Genomic DNA, 7126 nt, shown 5'->3' with positions numbered 1-7126 from the left:
ACTCTAATAGGAAATCTTAAAAATTATGTCTTAAATTGATTCATCAAAAGGTAGCAGGGGGCTTCCCTGGTGGTGCAGTGGTTGAGAGTCCACCTGCCTATGTGGGGGACATGGGTTCATGCCCCGGTCCGGGAGGATCCCACATGCCACGGAGCGGCTGGGCCTGTGAGCCATGGCCGCTGAGCCTGCGCGTCCGGAGCCTGTGCTCCGCCACGGGAAAGGCCACAACAGTGAGAGGCCCGTGTACTGCAAAAAAAAAAAGAAGGTAGCAGGATAATAAGATAGATACATAGATAGATAGATAGATAGAATTTAGAAATATGTGGTGTGTGAAAGCCAGAAAAATTATTTAAAAAGCTAATACTGGTTGATTTTGGAGGGATCGAGGAAGGGAGGATCAATGCACTACTGTATTTTGTCATAGATCTTTAGGACTACAGACTGTCCCTGCTTTTGAATTTTTACCTTTTCTGGGTGAGTAACATGCAGTGTGATACTCTCTCACTGTGCTGGGCAGTAGGCTGGAGCTCCCAGTCTGCTACACAATCACAACTGATACACTCACTGACATTCTGTTTATCACTTTCAGTATAGCAGTCAGTAAGTTACATGAGAAATTCAATACTTTATTATAAAAATAGCCTTTGTGTTTCCTGGTTTTTTTTAAATTTTATTTATTTATTTTTTTGCGGTATGCGGACCTCACACTGTTGTGGCCTCTCCCGTTGCAGAGCACAGGCTCCAGACACACAGGCTCAGCGGCCATGGCTCACGGGCCCAGCCGCTCTGCGGCATGTGGGATCCTCCTGGACCGGGGCACTAACCCATGTCCCCTGCATCGGCAGGTGGACTCTCAACCACTGCGCCACCAGGGAAGCCCGCCTTTGTGTTAGATGATTTTGTCCAACGGTAGGCTAATGATGTGAGCATGTTTAAGGTAGGCTAGACTAAGCTACAATGTTCAGTAGGTAAGGTGCATTTTCAACTTACAATATTTTCAACTTAGGATGGGTTTATTGGGACATAACCCCACAGTAGAGGAAGATCTGTACATGAATTTGGCATTTTGTTTTGTTTACTAGATGCACGTTCAACAATATACAATTGATTTATTGTATTTAACTTGCATTATTTGTTCATTTAAAACAAAACAACAAAATATCATTTTACTACAACCAAATTTGCACAAATTAAAAAGCAGGGCAATTCCAGGTACCGGAAAGGGTGTGGGGCCATAGGGCCTGTCAGCCGGAGCAGCAGAGCTACAGCTACTTCGGAAAACACTTCACCGTACCTAGTGAAGCTGATTTACACGTAACCCATGAGCAGCAATTCCCCACCTGGTGACGTCCCTAGAGCAGCACTCCCCAACCTTTTTCACTGTGCAAAAAATGATAGTACTTGCATGGCACAGTGGAGTAAGTGGGCAAGGCTTCTCCAGGACATTGGGGCAAGCCAGGAGGTCCAGGGTCCAGGCTGCCCCAGCCCCTGCCCAGCTACTCAAGGATAGGCAGGTCCATCACTCAGACATATCTGCACCCCAGTCACAGCACCCAGTGGGCTCATCCAGAGAAAGGATTATGCATGTGCACCTGGAGATCTATACTAGGATGTTTACAGCAGCGCTGTGATACTAGAAACCCTGGACACAACATCAATGTCCATGAACAATAGCAGTGGTAGACAAATTGTGATAGAGTCACACAATGGAATACCAAGCAAGAGTAAAGACTAGTGAGTGACACCGTAAGCGTTAAAAGGGGTGAATCTCACACATGAAATATTAGATGGAAGAAGCAAAACACAAATATTACATATAAAGGAAGACTGCATTTACATAAAGTTTAAAAAGCAGCTAAAACTAAACTATATGTTTTGGGGGACTACAAATATAAATGGTAAAAATGATATAGAGAAGCAAGGGAAAGATGAATATAAATTGCAATTAGTATTACCTGGGGGAAGGGTCAGGGATGGGGAAGACAGAGTGATTAGTCATGAGCAGCCTGCACTTAAAGAGAGATTTTACTTTTCAGTCTGAGTGGTGGCTACACGAGAGTTCACATTGTAATTATTTTTATTATTGTCATTATTATTACTCTTTAACATATTTTTTCTCAGGTGTACACTTTTAGGGCATGCACGGATTCTAGCTGTCCCGAGTATCTGCACTCCCCTTCTTCTCGAGCAATAGAACCCCCAGTTCTTAGCTGAGTATGTGGCCACCAGGAATAAAGACTGAATTTCCCTGTCCTATTTGCAATATAGTTCAACCACGTTCCTCTTGCAATGGAAATTAAGAGGAATGTGTGTGTGTGTGTGTAACTCCTAGGAAGTGTTCTTACTGGGGAAGGGGGAAGGTGTGCCCTTCATGGTCTGCTCTTCCCTGTTGGTTAAAATGTGATGTAATGGCTGGAGCATCAGCAGCCATCTTGGACCATGGTGTAAACTCAGGAATAAAACTCATACACAGTGGAACACAGTTGAGGCAGAAGGATCCAGGGGGCCTGACACAGGGTGCACCATGATGGTCCTGGGCTGACCCTTTCAGACTGTACAGGCATGAAGAGAAATACATTTATATCACTTTGAATTCATGATTATGTGTGGGTTTTCTGTTATATCCAGCCAAGCCTAATCCTAATTTGGTATAGGAGTGAGATGCAGCAGAAAATTCTCCAAAATCAAAGTAGAACAACTAAAGACCACTACTTGCCCACACGCTCAGGGAACCACTGGCGGAGGTGGGGTAGGCTGGGGAGCCCGGGGGAGCCTGAGGGAGGCTGGGGAGCCCGGGGGAGCCTGGGGAGCCCGGGGGAGGCTGGGGAGCCTGGGGGAGGCTGGAGAGGCTGGGGAGCCTGGGGGAGGCTGGGGAGCCCAAGGGAGTCTGGGGAGCCCAGGGGAGGCTGGGGGAGCCTGGGGGAGTCCGGGGGAGGTTGGGGGAGGCTGGGGGAGTCCGGGGGAAGCTGTGGGAGGCTGTGGGAGCCTGGGGGAGGCTGTGGAAGGCTGCGGGAGCCTGGGGGAGGCTGTGGGAGGCTGTGGGAGCCCGGGGGAGGCTGGGGGAGGCTGGGGAGCCCGGGGGAGGCTGTGGAAGGCTGCGGGAGCCTGGGGGAGGCTGGGGGAGCCTGGGGGAGCCTGGGGGAGCCCGGGGGAGGCTGGGGGAGGCTGGGGAGCCCGGGGGAGGCTGGGGGAGCCCGGGGGAGCCTGGGGGAGGCTGGGGGAGCCCGGGGGAGGCTGGGGAGCCTGGGGAGCCTGGGGGAGCCCAAAGGAGGCTGGAGAGCCTGGGGGAGGCTGGGGGAGCCTGGGGAGGCTGGGGGAGGCTGGGGGAGCCCGGGGGAGCCTGGGGGAGCCCGGGGGAGGCTGGGGGAGGCTGGGGAGCCCGGGGGAGGCTGTGGAAGGCTGCGGGAGCCTGGGGGAGGCTGGGGGAGCCTGGGGGAGCCTGGGGGAGCCCGGGGGAGGCTGGGGGAGGCTGGGGAGCCCGGGGGAGGCTGGGGGAGGCTGGGGGAGCCCGGGGGAGGCTGGGGAGGCTGGGGAGCCTGGGGGAGCCCAAAGGAGGCTGGAGAGCCTGGGGGAGGCTGGGGGAGCCTGGGGAGGCTGGGGGAGCCCGGGGGAGCCTGGGGGAGCCCGGGGGAGGCTCAGGGAGCCCGGGGGAGACTGGGGGAACCCGGGGGAGCCTGGGGGAACCTGGGGGAGGCTGGCGGAGCCCGGGGAAGGCCGGGGGAGCCTGGGGGAAACTGGGGGAGGCTGGGGGAGCCCGGGGGAACCTGGGGGAGGCTCGGGGAGCCCGGGGGAGGCTGGGGGAGCCTGGGGGAGGCTGGGGGAGCCTGGGGGAGGCCGGGGGAGCCTGGGGAGGCTGGGGGAGCCTGGGGGAGGCTGGGGGAGCCCGGAGGAGATGGGGAGTCTGGGGAATCCTCGGGGACCCTGGGGGAGGCTGGGGGAGGCCAGGGAGCCTGGGGAGCCTGGGACACCAGGCAGACCAGGGCCCCATCCTGTCACCAACACACCAACTGGCTGTCTGATGTTGGCCAAGTCCCTTTAAGACTCTGAGCTGTTTGCTGGTGTGGGAAAGAGTCCGCTGGCCCTCAAAGTGTCCCATAAAGCGTGGCTGTGTGGGGAAGCCCGGGTAAGTACCCAGCACTGCGTGCACAGCGTGGGGACCTGGCAGAGGGAAAGTCCCTGGCAGTGCCCGCAGTGGAGCACAGGACGCACAGGGCGAGGTCTCAGAGGGCAGGGGAGGGTGCCCAAGCTGGGGTGACCTGAGGACAAGGAGGAGGTGGGACAGACGAGCCACAGGGAAGACGCGGGCTGGAGCCACACACGTGCCGAGGACCACGGGAGGCACTGGGTGAGCCCGCCCTCGAGAGGGTCGGGGCGGGGGTGGGGGTGGAGTCAGGGAAACTGAGTCACCCGGCCTGGACGAGGCGCCCATGCCAGCTGGGCGCCCAGAGCCCTCCCTGCTTCCCACCTCCGCACTGGACTCTGCTGTGAGGCTTGCCCGGCACTGCCCAGTCTCCGTGACACTGTGCGGCTTTTGTCCCAGGATTTATTTTTCCATCAGATAGATATCAGAGTCACTTCATGCGGTGCTCTCCGGCGTCAGCAAAATAAAGATGCAAATAAATCCCCTGACCCGCCCCCAGGGCCACCGAAGAACGCAGAGCTTCCCGTCTCCCCCGCCATATATGAAGGCTTTGAATTTAAAATTTCATTTTCCCATCGCTTTTCAATAAATGCTCTTCCCCGTGATGTCTCGAGTCCTGACCTTATAATGCCCGAGTTAAAAGGCAGTGTCTTGTTTCCAGCTGTAGATAATTTACTTTTGAATGGTCCAATTACACGGCAGCCGGGGCTCTGCCTGGCTGCGCAGAGACGGGGCCGTTTACCCGGGAGATAATGGTGTTGCTGCAACATATGTGTTGTCTGACCCGGGCCCGTCCTCCGGCAGCCGCCAGCAGGCGGGACCAGGCACTGTCTAAGGGGCCCTGACAGGCGCATCCCTGGAGGGGACCCCAGTGTCCACCTCACCCTCCAGCTGAGACCAGCCCTGAGAGACAGGTGACCCCTGCTGGCATAACCATCCCTGGTGAGGCCGTGGACGGCATGCTGTCTGGTTTTTCCGGCTGCCGCTGGCTCATTCTGCAGCCTGCGGAGCACTGGCTGCCCTGGAAGATGTTAAAGTGGGCACGAAATACAGCGTCATGCTTTTGAAAGAGGTGTGACATCTGACCGATCGCTAGCCCCGAGTCGTTATAACAAGGTGGCCTCATGAATTTTATGTCCACGTAACAAAATCTGAACCGATGGAAACTGTGCCTTCGAATTTCTTAAAATGAAACACTGAAGCATTTTGATCTTCTGTAATATTTCTCCCTAAGCAAAAAATGTGGGTTCCTTAGTGGTTTGGCTTCAAAAAACGTCTAGATCTGGGTGATCCCACATTAAAGCCTAAAGAAAAATTCCTTCTTCCAGGAGTCGAAGGACAGGACTGAGCAATTCCTCTGCCTGTCCACAGTTTAAGAATGTGTCCATCTCCAGAAACCAACAGGACCCCCTGAACTTTAAACCCAGATACTTTTCCCTTTGAATTTTCTCTTACAAAAAAAATCTGAATTAGTGACGAAAGACGAGACAAGTACATGGAAAGCGTGTGATGGGGCGTCACCACCTACAGCATCCCTGGACTGCTGCTTCTGTCCTGTGTCACGGGGACACTCGGGTGGTCAGCAAGAGCAGGGAACAGGGTGAAGTCCTTGATGGAATGCAGACTGGTCTGAATTCAGCTCGGCTCCCTGGACCCTGGGGTCTCCCACGGGGAAGCTGGAGCCTGCGGAGGAGCAGTGAATGGGGAAGGGCTCCGGGCAGGGGTTGCGGAGGCTCTGGAGGGGGTGCCAGCCCAGCCCACCCCTCCCTCCTTCCTTCTCGGTGCCTCTTCAGCCCATAGATGCGGCCACCCCACTGCAAACCTGTCCACACCTGCCCTTGTGCTGAAGTCCCTTGTGCACAGCTACCCTGGGGCAGCTCAGGGTCTCCAGGCTGGCGGCCATCAAGGGGAGGGGAGGGACGTCTTCGTAAGGTCTGGTCTCACTTCTGGCTAGTTCAAAGGCCACCACGGAGAGGTGGCTCTGCTCAACCCAGGGCTGTTGCTTGAGCGCGTCTGCATGCTGGGCACTGGGTCCCGCGTCTGAGATGCTGGATTCATCTGTGGTGCATTAGAGGTGGCTGCAAATTCCCTGCCACTGCCCCTGTGCGGAAGCAGAGTTTATTTCTCCAACCCCTTGAACCTGATACCACGTGGAGAGGCGGAGAAGCCACAAGAAGAGAGAGGAAGAGGCCCTGGAACCAGTGGGAAGAGAAGTGAGGAACAGAGAGAACCAAGACCCCCGACAGACAAGTCAGTGGAGCTGCCGCCCTGCGGCCCAGCTGTCCTACCCTGGCCCAAGCGTGGAGGGAGGAAGCCCTGCAGACAGCTGCCCGCTGTGGCCTGGCTAAGTCCTCCCCCAGAAAAGAAAGCAGCTGGGAACTCCCTGGCGGTGCAGTGGTTAGAATTCCACGCTCTCACCGCCGAGGGCCCAGGTTTGATCCCCGGTCAGGGAACCAAGATTCCACAAGCCAGGCAGCCCGGCCAAATGTGGCTGGCTGAGCGGTGGTCTCTGCTGCCATTGGGAAGGACAGGCGGGCAGAGCCGAGGTGAGGACAGGGACAAATGGGGGCACAGAGAGGCCATGTGACCCCAACACTGTCACAGGTGAGTATGTTCCTGGGCGTCTGGGCAGGGCGGCCGTGGAGGCCCTCCCTCTGCGCGAGAATAGACTGGGTTCGGCTCTGCCCGCTCCCTTCGGGGTCCGCCCTCTGACCCCGGCTGCAGAACTGTAAAGCCCGCGCCAGCAGCCCTCGTCCTCCCCGGGCCCCGCCTCAGCTGCACCCGCTTCGTGTGATGCTGTGTCCAGCCAGAGCCCGGGGCCTGGGAATGAGAGGCCCACCGCGGGCCACCCAAACCGCCAGGGGAGGAAGAGGACAGCCCGCTGTCTCCACAAGGCTGGCCCCGCAGCCCCGCTTCCAGAATCAAGCAGCCCCGTTCCAGCACGTCCCAGGGTCCACACGGGGAGCGTGTCGGGGGCGCAGCAAG

Source organism: Mesoplodon bidens (genome assembly GCF_964165515.1).
Source record: "Mesoplodon bidens genome assembly, chromosome: 3".
In the NCBI taxonomy this organism is placed as follows: domain Eukaryota; kingdom Metazoa; phylum Chordata; class Mammalia; order Artiodactyla; family Ziphiidae; genus Mesoplodon; species Mesoplodon bidens.
Note: the sequence above shows the minus strand (reverse complement) of the source record.